The following is a 13048-nucleotide window of genomic DNA, read 5'->3' as shown; positions in this document are numbered from 1 at the left end:
TATTCCTTTCTCATCCCTTAATTTGATTTTATTTCTTTTAGATATCTTCCCTTCATCTTCAACTCACCCTGTGCCCACTCTCTCTCTCTCTCTCTCTCTGTCTGTCTGTCTGTCTCTGTCTCTCTCTCCTCTCTCTCTCTCTCTCTCTCTCTGCCTCTCTCCCTCTCCCATACACATACATATATACCTGCATACACACTCACATATACATATATATATATATATATATATATATATATATATGCATATTCCCTCCAGCTACCCTAATACTGAGGTCTCATGAATCATACACATCATCTTTCCATGTAGGAATGTAAATGAAACAGTTCAACTTTAGTAAGTCCCTTGCAATTTCTTTTTCTTGTTCTTTTTCTTGATTACCTTTTCATGCTTCTCTTGATTCTTGTGTTTGAAAGTCAAATTTTCTATTCAGCTCTGGTCTTTTCACTGAGAAAGCTTGAAAGTCCTCTATTTTATTGAAAATCCATATTTTGCCTTGGAGCATGATACTGAGTTTTGCTGGGTAGGTGATTCTTGATTTTAATCCTAGCTCCATCGATCTCTAGAATATCATATTCCAAGCCTTTCAATCCCTTAATATAGAAGCTGCTAGATCTTGTATTATCCTGATTGTGTTTCCACAATATTCAAATTAGTTCTTTCTGGCTGCTTGCAGTATTTTCTCCTTGACCTGGAAACTCTGGAATTTGGGAACAATGTTCCTAGGAGTTTTCTTTTTGGGATCTTTTTCAAGAGTGGATTCTTTCAATTTCTATTTAGCCTCTGGTTCTAGAATATCAGGGCAGTTTTCCTTGAAAATTTCTTGAAAGATGATGTCTAGGCTCTTTTTTTGATCATGGCTTTCAGGTAGTCCAATAATTTTTAAATTATCTCTCCTGGATCTATTCTCCAGGTTAGTGGTTTTTCCAATGAGATATTTCACATTGTCTTCCATTTTTTCATTCGTTTGGTTCTGTTTTATAATATCTCAATTTCTCATAAAGTCACTAGCTTTCACTTACTCCAATCTAATTTTTAAGGTGGTATTTTCTTCAGTGGTCTTTTCGACCTACTTTTGCATTTGGCTGATTCTGCCTTTCAACGCATTCTTCTCCTCATCGGCTTTTTGGAGCTCTTTTGACATTTGGGTTAGTCTGTTCTTTAAGGTGTTATTTTCTTCAGTATTTTTTTGGGTCTCCTTTAGCAAGTCATTGACTTGTTTTTCATGGTTTTCTTGCATCTCTTTCATTTCTCATCCCAATTTTTCCTCTACTTCTCTTACTTGCTTTTCCAAATCCTTTTTAAGCTCTTCCGTGGCCTCAGACTAGTTCATATTTTTCTTGGAGCCTTTTGATGTAAGCTCTTTGACTTTGTTGATTTCTTCTGGCTGTATGTTTAGATCTTCTTTGTCATCAAAAAAAAGGAATCTAGAGTTTGAGTTTGAGTCTGTGTTTGAATCTGAGTTCATTTTCGCTGCCTGTTCATGTTCCTAGCCAACTACTTGACCCTTGAGCTTTTTGTCAGGATATGACTGCTTGTAGAGTAGAGAGTACTTTGTCCCAAGTTTTAGGGTCCAAGCACTGCTGTTTTCAGAGCTATTTCTACTCCACCATCACCCCAGGCTCTGTCACAGCAGTGCTCCTCCTCCCCCAAGAACCGCAACCAGGACCACAATACAGATCCAAGCAGGGCACAGCAAGAGAATCTGCCTTTGTGACCACAAAGCACTCCTTGCACTCCTGTTCTTATCCTCTGCTAGATTCCTCCCACTGTGTGAGCCAGGGACTTGGGAAGCAGCTGACGCTGGAGTTCTGAAAGCAGCCTCAGGAGCTTCCTGCTGCTGCTACCACCACCACTGCACCACCTCCTCCACCCCCAGAGCTGGCAGCTGGACCACTCTGAACTTGATCCCACAGTTTCCCCCTAACCTGCTCTTTGGTGTTTGTGGGTTGAGAAGTCTGGTAACTGCCACAGCTCACTGTTTCATGGCCCCAAGGTCTGTTCTGGCTGGCTGATTCTATGTCTGGTCCATCCCAGTGCGGCGCACGCTGGCTGCCCTCCGCTCAGCTGCCCTCCGCTCCCAGCACCATGCAATAGACCCTTCCCGGTGACCATCCAGGCTCTCCTGGGCTGGAGATCTGTTTCCCTCTGATATTTTGTGGGTTTTGCAGCTCTAGAATTTGTTCAGAGCCATTTTTTATAGGTGTTTAGAGGGATTTGGGGGAGAGCTTAAGCAAGTTCCTGCTTTCCAGCTGCCATTATGGCCCCACCCCTTTAAAAAATTTTAATCAGGGATTTATGAGGGTATATTTTAAGAGGAAGTCTGCTACAGTGGAAAGAAAGGTCAGTCACTGACTTTAGATCAGAGGAACTGGATTCAAATCCTACCTCTGTAACCTTGGACAAGTCATTTAACTTTTCTAGCCCTCAGTTCCTCCTTTGCCATATTTCAGGGTTGAGGTCTCTTCTCTCTCTAAATCTATGATCTTTATGATCAGTTTTGTCCTGGAGAAGCAGCCTGGCACTGTGGATAGATAACCAAAGTCAGGAGGACCTAGGTTCAAGTCCTACCTTTCACTCTGTGTGCTGGCTATGTGACCCTAGACAAGTCACTTCCTTCATCTTTCGGCGCCCCAGGCACCTCTCTACCAGTTGAAGAACAATCAATCTTTATTGTTTTTTTATTCTTGGTTCCTGACATATAACAGGTGCTTAATCGGTGACCTGATTGATTAGTAAAAGGAGTTTTCTCACCAGCCGTTCCCTATGCTTTTTTTTTTTTTGGAGGCAATCAGGATTAAGTGACTTGGCCAGGGTCTCACAGCTAGTAAGTATCTCAGGCCAGAATTGAACTCAATTCCTCCTGATTCTGGGCCAGTGTTCTATCCACTGCACACCTAGCTGCCCCAGTTCCCTATGATTTTGAAGGGACAGTTAGGTAGCGCAGTGGATAGAGCATCAGACCTGGAGTCTGGAAGATCAAATCTAGCCTCAGACAGCTGTGTGACCCTGGGCAAGTCACTTAACTCATGTTTGCCTCAGTTTCCTCATCTGTAAAATGAGGACACACTAGAAAAGGAAATGGCAAACCATCCCAGCATCTTTGCCAAGCAAACTACATGGACAAAAAGTCCATAGGGTCTTGTAGAGCTAGACATCATTGAATGACTGAACAGGCATCATTGAAATCACAGCTCTAGATCAAGAAAAGAAAAAAGAAAAAATTCATCATTCAGACAGCAACAAAAAAAGTCAAGGCTGATTTATATTTGATTCACCATATTTTTATTTTGACTTCTTGGCCTAGAGAAAGTCAGGGCAAAATAATGCATAAAGAATCAGGCTTGGAGACCCAAAAACCTGGGTTCAAATCCTGCCTCTGACACATAGGGGCTGTATGATCCTGTGTAAGTCACTAACCTCTCAGCACCCCAGGCAGCCCTCTAAGACTGTAAGGAGTAGAGCTGCTGATCTGCTTTTATGGGGGGAGTCTCTCTGGGAGCTCTCTACCCCAGAGGTTCTCAATTTTGTTGTTGTTGTTGGTGGTGGTGGTAGTGGTGGTGGTGGTATGGAGAGCCCCTTTCAGCAATAGCAACAACAAAATGTGTTGTGAATGCTCAGGGACACTTACTATACTTCTCAGAATATTCCACAACTATTTACTGCTTAAGGCATCGTTAAAGAATTTTTCTGCACAAAGCCCTTGGATCAGGGGTGGGGAACCAGCAGCCTTGGAGCCACATGTGACCCTCCTCAAATATGGCCCTTTGACTAGTTTGAATTCAGTCCAAAGGCTGCACTTGAGGACCTAGAGGGCCACATGAGGCTTCAAGGCCACAAGTTCCCCGCCCCTGCCTTGGGTCATCTTCAGACTCTCAAACCAGTAAATGAGAACCAATACCCAACTCTGAGGAAATCCCTGGCCTGGACCCAAGAAGACCTTCCCCAAAGAAGACTCAAGAAATTCTTGTCAAATTGTATTGTTGAATTCATATAGTCAAACAGCAAGCATTTATTAGACTGTAACTGCTTTCTGGGGTCCTGTGGTAATAAATCAGGGATCATGCATTTATTAAGCACCTTCTATGTATCACATGTTGTGCTTCTATTGTTCACCCTTCATTCTCCAAGAGGACCAATGACTGTGCTAAGGCCTGATCCAAAGAAAACAAAAACTAGTTTGTACCCTCGAGGACGTCATACCATAGATGTATATGAATATGTAAATCAAAGTTGTATATTTGAGTAAATGGAAAGTTTTGGTAAGACTGGAGAGTTTAGTCAGGCCAAATTACAAATTTCTGTATCTTTCTCATTTGTATGACTTAGTCTGAAAAACAGGAAGAGCGAGAGGAATAAAGTGGAGAGGGAATGAGTCTTGCAGGTGTTAGGAGCCAGTTGGTGGGAAATTCTAGAGATGACTTGGTTTCCCATCTAGAATCAGGCTCTGGAGTTGCAGCATCTTTCATTGCCTGGGGTCAGGGACCTTCTCAAACCATTACTGAGAGATTTCAGGGCTCAGAGGAACATAATAGCATCATAGACTGAGACCTTGAGGGACAGAAGAAAACCTCTAGTCCAAATCCTTTCTCTCCCCCACCCCACCCCCTCCCTCCAGCTAGGTGGCACAGTAGATAGAGCACTGGGCTTACAGACAGGAAGATATGAATTCAAATGTGCCCTCAGACATTAGCTGTGTGACCCTAGACAAGTCATTCACCCTGTTTGCCTCAGTTTTCTCATCTGTCAAATGAACTGGAGAAGAAAATAGCAAACCACTCCAGTATCTTTGCCAAGAAAACCCCAAATGGGGTCATGAAGAGTCAGATATGACTAAAAGCAAATTGAAGTTTAGACAGCAAGGCTTTGGAGTGGGGCTTTATTAGAAAATTAACCACCATCTTTGACTTGTGTTCAAAGTGGGAGGAAAATTTTCATTGTCTCAAGTCATTTGTCTGCTATGATTTTTTATGCTTATTTATTTTTGCCTTCATGTTTTTATTCTATGCATTTATTTTAAGTTTTATTGATGACTTTTGTATTTTTCACCACAATTTCCTTGATATTCTCACTCCTGAATCCTCCCTGTAACAAGGTAAAGTCATTAAATAAAACTGGCACACTATTCCATAAGACCCATGCCATGCTCTATTCCCGTGATCCTCCAGTTCTCCACCAACAGGATGGAAGCATTCTCCCACTTGTTCTCCTGAACCAAAATTGGGTGCTGTAACCCAGTAGTTCTCAAACTTTTTGATCTCAAGACCTCTTAAAACTCTTAAAAATTGATGAGTGACCCCTCCTCCAAAGAACTTTATGTCAATTATAGCTACTGATATCCTCTGTATTCGAATTTAAAACATTATTATGATGAAAATACTCTTGACTTTGCAGACTAACTGAAAGGGTCTTAAGAGCTGATGCTGTAATCAATTAATCAGAAAGTATTTGTTACACTCCTGTTATGTACCAGGAACTCTGTTAGGTGCTGGGCATATAAAGACAAAAATGGAACAGTTCTTGGCCTCACGATGCTGTGGACATATGGAAGTATATTCAGAATGGAGACAAAATAACAGCAAGATAGTTTGGGGAGGGGCTTCCCTAGCTGCTGGGGAGACCAGGAAAGGCTTCATGAAGAAGACAGCACTTTAATGGAGACTCCAGGAGAGTTAGGGATTCCTGTGGTAGAAGCAAAGGGACAGGCATTCCAAAGATCTGACCCACATCAAAGGTACAGTAAGTGAATCAGTATACCTGGAACACAGAGAGGAAGGAAATGAAAAATAAGAAGACTAGAGAGGTCTAAAAGTGCCAGATGGTGAAGATTTGTTTATATTTATTATTATTATTATTATTTATATTTATATGTATTTATTATTATTATATTTATATTCATAGATCCTAGAGGTAATAGGGAGCCATTGGAGGTTGTTGAAGGGATGGGAGAGTGACAGGTAATGTTGTTTTTCTCTATGTTATACGTCGTATGGCTTTATTGTGATTGTGTATATTATTCTTGTGGTTCTGATTACTTCTTACAAGCCTTCACTTATTTCCCTGAATTCCTCATATTTATCTTTTCTTGCCTACTGTTTTCATTATATCCTCTTTGATAGCTGTGATTTCATTGCAGCACCCCCTTGAGAATCTTAGAAGGTTTTTTTCCATCATTTCAGTCATGTTGGAGTCTTTGTGACCCCATTTGGGATCTTCTTGGCAAAAATCCTGGAGTGATTTGCCATTTCTTTCTCTGGTTCATTTTACAGTTGAGGAAACTGAGGCAAACAGAGTTAAGTGACTTGCCCAGGATCACATAGCTAGTAAGTGTCTAAGGCAAAATTTCAACTCAGGTCTTTCTGGCTCCAGGCTCTCCTCTATCTACTGTTGTCTAGGGGCATTGAAGGGATAAGTGACTTGGCCAGGGGCCACTCAGGCAGTGTGGGTAATAGGCAAAACTCAAACCCAGCCCTGAGGCCGGCTCTCTCTCTACCAAAATGCCTCTTATTGTGATTTTAGGTCCTGCAACAGCCCAGTAGACATGTGGAAGAGAGGTGTCTATTGAGCATTCTTTTGGTCCCCAGGGAGCCTTCAAGGCTCTTTTGTAAGGCACCACTATTGAAAGGCCCCCAACCATTACCTGAGACAACCTCTTGGCCCTAGACCTTTGCACATTAGACTGTATGTTTCTCCTCCCCCACACCCTTCATTTTCCTGAGGCTCACAAGAAGACCACATCAGACCTTCATTCAAGTTTTCTGCCTAAACATTAGAGACAGGAGAAAGGCTTCAAGGAGAGAGAGACAGAGACAGAGATGGAGGTGGAGACAGACACGGGGTGGGGCGAGGGGGGCAGAGAGAGAGAGAGAGAGAGAGAGAGAGAGAGAGAGAGAGAGAGAGAGAAAGAGAGAGGGAGAGAGAAAGAGAAAGAGATGGTTCTGCTGTGAGATTTGTCCCGTGACCTTAAGACAGAACCTGTTGCTGAGACTTCAGAGCTGACTGTGGTGTGGGAGCTCAGTTTGGTTTGGACTCTCACTCAGTTTAATTAAATTGAAATGGGATCCTCTGATCATTTCATTAGCTCATAAAAACATTTAAGCCACAATGAACTGTCTTGTGAATAAATTACACAGTCGCATTTTCATCATTAGTCAAAGGAAGATAATAAGTAATTCAAGTCAATGCAGAGGGAATTATCAGTCCCTTATTTTTTGAATTATAATTTTATTTTTAAATGTTTTGCTGTTATATCTTTTTAAAACTATGATGCCATTTTTCAATAATCTTTCTCCCTACCCCCCTCCCATAGAAACCTTCCTTTTAAGAAAGTAGTACAGTCAAGTGAAACATCACCATATTGGCCATGCCTAACAGTGTATGCCTCATTCTGCACCTGTAGTCCCCCACCCCTCTCCTGTCTGCCATTCCTATGGAATCATAGATCATAGATTTAGAGCTAGAAAGGACCTATCAGTTCATGTAGTCCAACTCCTTTCACAGATAAAGAAAGTAAAGCCCAGGGAGGCCCACATAAGTGGGAGGTCTCAGAGATGGGATTTGACTTCATGTCATCTGACTCTCAAGTCATGCTCTTTCCACTGACCCATTCTGCCTGTCCAGATTGTATTACATGGACTCAGGTCTGTGCTTGTTTTTTTCAGTGTTGCTTTCCTTCAGTGTTGTGGTCATTGTAAATTGGTCTACTTGTTCTGCTTTATTTGACTGTGTATCAATTTATCATCTTCCCACACTTCTCAGAATCCTTCCTATCGTCATTTCTTATTGTGTAATAATACTCTGTTACACTCACGTAGCGCAATTTATTCAGCAGCCAGCATCCTTATTTCTCCATCCCCTTTCTATAGCTATATCCTTTAGAACCACTTTTACTTACTCCAGGAACCTCAAAATCCAACCACCATGCTTTTGTCCAACCACTATGGACCATAGGATTTAGAGGTGGAAGGAACACGCAACTGGGTAGAAATTAGGACAAATAGCTGACGGGAGGGTTGGATTCTCTGTGCTTCTATTTATCTCTGCCCTCTCTTAATATTTACTCCAGATAAGAATAATCCAATGAGCTTTGACCTACAAATCCCATCGCCATGTCCCAAGGAAGTTGTTAACCAAAAGAAAGTCCCCAGATTCACCAAAATATTAGAGCAAGGCTTTTTGTGGTAGCAAAGAACTAGAAACAAGCAGAGAGGCATTGATTGGGGAGTGGCAAAACAAATTGTGGTACATGAATGGAATAGAATATCAGCAGGCCAGAAGGATGGATACCAAAAAGTAAGAGAAGACTTGTCTGAACTGATGCCAAGGGAAGTGAGCAGAACCAGGAAGACCATAGACACAATCACTTCACTGAAGAGGCAACTGAAGGGAAGTGAAAAGCCTATGTTAGAGTCTGGAGTTCGAATCTCAGCTCTGCTGCTTATTAATCTATGTGATCTGGGCCACATTGCTTAACCTCTCTGAGGGGTTCCATTTCTTCATCTATAAAATGACCATGGGTGCTGGAGCCAGCTCAGACCGGCTTATGAAGAAGAGCCCATTGTGAGCATTTACACCTCAAAAATCAGCTAGTGCTATAAATCAGAGCTTGACTGACATAAGAAAGTAGTGAAGAGACTATTAATAATGCAGGTTAAACTTATAAGTGTGTTTTGTAGGCATCCCCTAAAGAACTGTTTGTTAAACATTTGCCAATACCCCCTGCATCCTTTCCAGCTCTCCGTCTATGATTCTGTGATCTATGGCTCCAATAGAAACTGCCAACAAAACACTTTCAGGAGAGAGGTGGTGGAGGCAACTAGGTCAATTAGTCAATCGATAAGCATTCATTAAGCACCTACTACGTCTCAGACATTGTACTAAGTGCTCATCAGCTAGGAAGCACAGGTGGGTAGAGACTTGGACTTGAGTCAGGAAGCCCTGCATTCAGGTTCTGCCTGTTTAGACTATCAATATGACCTTGGGTAAGTCATTTTACCTCCATGAGTCTCAGTTTCTCATCTGTAAAACTGGGGGGTTGAACTCAGTGGCCTCTAAGATCCTTTCTAGCACTAAACCTATAATAGTGTCATAATCCTCCAGTAAATCTTTACCCAGAGGCCCTATCATAGCCTGCAGGTAACCTGGGATCAAAGAGGCTGTGCCAGTGGAGTCTAAAGTCAGTCTGCTTTTATGAAGCACCTACTGCATGCCAGGTACTGTGCTAGGTGCTGGGGATACAAGAATGAAACAGCCCCTACCCTCAAGGAGCTTATATTCTGCCAAGCAGGAAAGGTTTGATGGACAAGCCAAGGTCCCGCTGGGAGAAATGAATATTTCTCTCTTATACTTAATAACTTATTGTTGTATTAGGACCAAGGTTTTTCCCCTTTTCTACTTCCTCATCCAGAAATCAACTAGTGTAGGAAATCTCAAAAATTTGCCCAGGCCAAGACAGTGAAAGAAATCCTAAGTTTCACCCAAATGGGTGAATTCCTGCTCATTGTGTTTGCTCAGACAGTTCTGGGGAAATGTGAATCATCTCTTCTGTCAAACAAGTGATACGGAAATTGTTGTCTCTTTGATCAAGATTTGGGCAACACAGGTCATGTACCCCAAGACCCTCATTGTAATGTAGCCACACCTACTCTTCAAAGGGCACGTAAACTGTGAGCCCACCACCATGAGGGATCTTTGATCTAAGAAAGACAGCTAAATGACCATCCTTTTATTAATGACCTGCTGGCATTATTAATAAAATGATTAAATTACCCAGAAACCATGTCTCTCGAACCTTTTTAATTGTCACACTACCTAGCTAAGGTCCAAGAGGTTTACTAAGGAAAGGTCAACAACCAGGGGATGGAGCATTTGGCCACAGCAACTTCCCAAAACTGCATACATAGGATAGGGACCCACACCACTAGAAGGGCCCATGTGACTGAAATCATACATCCTAGAAGCACAGAAACATTGGGAATCAGTTCAACTCCACAGTGTTTGGGTGACTCTGGATCACAGCCACTGTCGGCCCTCCAGGATGCAGCAAGATCAATAAGCCCTTTGCCAGCAGCTCTAGCTTTCTTTCAGGTTTGGTAAAAGCTTATCTTTCCTCCTCTGTCAGCCACCAATCAGGAAGGCTGGTGTTTGATAGGGGCTATCAACCCATGACTATGCCTTTTGTCATATTATCTTCCATAATAAAAGTCTATAGAAGAATTACTTGTGCTCTTGCTAAGTAGTTCAAGACATGCACAGTCAATCATAATAATCACGGGGCTACAAATACAGAAACAGAACAGTCCTTGCCCTGAAGGGTCATATCGGATGGGAGGGGGATGTGGAAGCATGTGATAACCACAAGTATAATAAGTAGGTAGTTAGAATACTGGACTTGGAATTAAGAAGAAGTTCGGAGGGAGAATTCTGCCTTAGACGCCGGCTCTGTGACTCTGGGTACCTCAGGGAGCTTCTCTGAGCCCTGGTCTTCTCATTGAGAAAATAGAGGTAACAGTAGCACCCAATACATGGTTGTGAGAATGAAATGAGATGTGACATTAGACCATGAGCTCATTGAGGGCAGGGACTCTCTTCTGCTAGCAATTAGCACAGTGCTTGGCACATAGTAGGTGCTTAATAAAATATGGAAAGTCTTTTTGTGCAAGTCTTAAAGCTCTATGTAAATGCTAGCAACTATTATAATAATATAAATAAATACAAAATATCTTGGGGGTGGAGAGACACCACCAGTTGAGGGATCAGAAGGGCCTCATAGAGAATATGGCATTGGTACTAAATAGAAGTTTCTTACAGAAGAAATGATTTCTTCCTTCTTTTCTCCTTCCCTTTCTCTCTCTCTCTCTCTCTCTCTCTCTCGCTCTCTTTTGCTCTCGCTCTCTTTCTCTCTCTTGCTCTCTTTCTCTCTTTTTCTCTCTTTCTCTTTCTCTGCCCCACCCCCTGTCTCTCTCTCTCAGCACCCAGCACTGACACTTCTTAAACTGAGGTGAAATAAATGAAAGGAAACCCTAAGGAGGACCTTAAAGGTTACCCACTCATTAAATCATTATGGGGAGGAAGGGGAAAGGAAGAGCCCAGATCTGTGATTTCATTGGCCTATACAAGCTTCCTTGCCCAAGGTATGTGAGCAAGTCCTCTGTGATTAATCGATAATCATTTATTAAGTTTCTCCTGTGTGCCATGCACTGTGCTAACTGGATAGTGTTAGAGAGTTTCGTGGGGCACTAAGAGCTTCAGTGACTTGCTCATGATTATACCACCAATATGTGTCAGAGTGAATGACATCATCTAGTCACTAAAAGATTTTCAAACTTCAGAATGAGTATTGCTGACCGTGAGATGAAAATGCTGACCATGAGATGAAAATGAGTTACTTGGTAGATAAATGATAGTACGTGTTCTGATCTTTTTCTTTATTGCTAATAAAAGAACTCTAATGGGATAGGGTACTCCTTTGTCTTACACCCTGAAATTTTGGGGGAAAACATCACACTCACACTGGCCTGGAAACCAGGAAAACCTCAGCTGGAATCCAGCCTCAGACATGGGCAGCCTGCCTGGCACAGTGGAAAAAGGACTGATTTTAGAGTCAGGAAGACCTGGGTTCAAATGCTGCTTCAGACACTTCCTAGCTACTTGACCCTGGGCAAATCACCTTTCTGGGCCTCATTACCTCATCTGTACAATGAGGGGATTGGTCTAAGTGACCTCTAAGATCTCTTCCAGCTCTAAGTCTATGGACCTCCTGACCTATGAATTTATTAGTTGTGTAACCCTGGACATGTAATTTAACCTCCCTATGCCTCGGTCTCCTCATTTGTAAAATCAGGGGACTGAACCAAATGCTCTAAATTTCCTTCCAGCTCTGAGTCTGTGAACCCATGCACCTGTGTACTTACTAGCTTACTCAGCTCTCTGGGCCTCAGTTTCTTCATCTGTAAAATTAGTGACTGTATCAGAGGATCATAGATCGAGAGCTGGCAGGGACATCAGGCATCACAGAGTCTGACTCCTCTTTTGACAGCTTTAAATGAGTGACCCAGGGTCGTATAGCTGGGAAGTGTCTGAGGTGGGAATTGTCCTCTATTTTTTTTTATTTATTTGATTCCAAATGCAAGCCTCTCTAGCCACTCTGCCATTGTGCCTCTCAAGATGAGCTCGACGATCCCTTCCAACTCTAAGTCTCTGGGCCTATGAACTCACCACCTGTGCAGTCAGGGAAAGTCTTCTCTCAGCCTCAGTTTCCTCATCAGTCAGATGGGGATGATGATAGAACCTCACTTTTGGAGTTGTTATGAGGCAAAATGCCCTTTGCAAACCTAACAGTGCTGTATGAATGCAAGATAATGTTGTGATAATTGTTATTAACAATAATAGAAATGTAGCACGGGGTATTTGGCAGTGACATTTGGCAAAGGCACGGATACTTTGTTAATGCTTTCTGAGAAGCCCACATGTCCTGTTCTGACCCAAGGGAGGTGGACTAGAGTGGCAAATTATTGCTTTCTCCTTTTGCCCAGTGGTGCAATTTGATGCCAGGAGATCTGTGACAGTTTTTTCCATTGCTCTTCAGAGCTCTTGCCAGCCCAGTTCCAAAGACGAGGAAGAATCAAATTCTGGTGGCTTGTTGCTTGATCGTTGCCAAGGAGGGCAGCGAGACCACTGTGGCTGACAGCTTGTGGTAGTGAGGAGGACAGAGGGAATTAATAATTGGGTTTACATCTAGATCTTCAATTTTGTTGGGGCATATGTATGTCACTTCCCATGTGGATATTCCTTCCCATAGCACAGATGGGCAACTCATCTGTAGCCTAGGCTCCAAGGAGTAAAGTGACTCATTCATGTTCCCACAGCAAGGTCTTTCTGACTCCAGGGCAATCCCTTAGCCCATTACACCATAATGGCTCCCATAACTGACCACAATCAAGGAAAGAATAAAACAGAGAAGCCCCACATGTGCCTTGAATATGACACTCACAATGAGGAGAGGTCTGAGGTGGCTCTTGGAAGTCCCCATATATACTTTGGACTAACA

General features: G+C 42.5%; 1 protein-coding gene across 1 annotated transcript in view; it reads left to right on the top strand.

The window, feature by feature from the left end:
• The window catches only part of APPL2 (adaptor protein, phosphotyrosine interacting with PH domain and leucine zipper 2), an 86574-nt gene that overhangs the window by 27481 nt on the left and 46045 nt on the right, over positions 1-13048 (top strand). The gene's annotated exons all lie outside the window — the stretch shown is intronic.

This window comes from Trichosurus vulpecula, chromosome 5, assembly GCF_011100635.1.
Source record: "Trichosurus vulpecula isolate mTriVul1 chromosome 5, mTriVul1.pri, whole genome shotgun sequence".
In the NCBI taxonomy this organism is placed as follows: domain Eukaryota; kingdom Metazoa; phylum Chordata; class Mammalia; order Diprotodontia; family Phalangeridae; genus Trichosurus; species Trichosurus vulpecula.
Note: the sequence above shows the minus strand (reverse complement) of the source record. Positions and strands in the feature narration are given on the sequence as shown.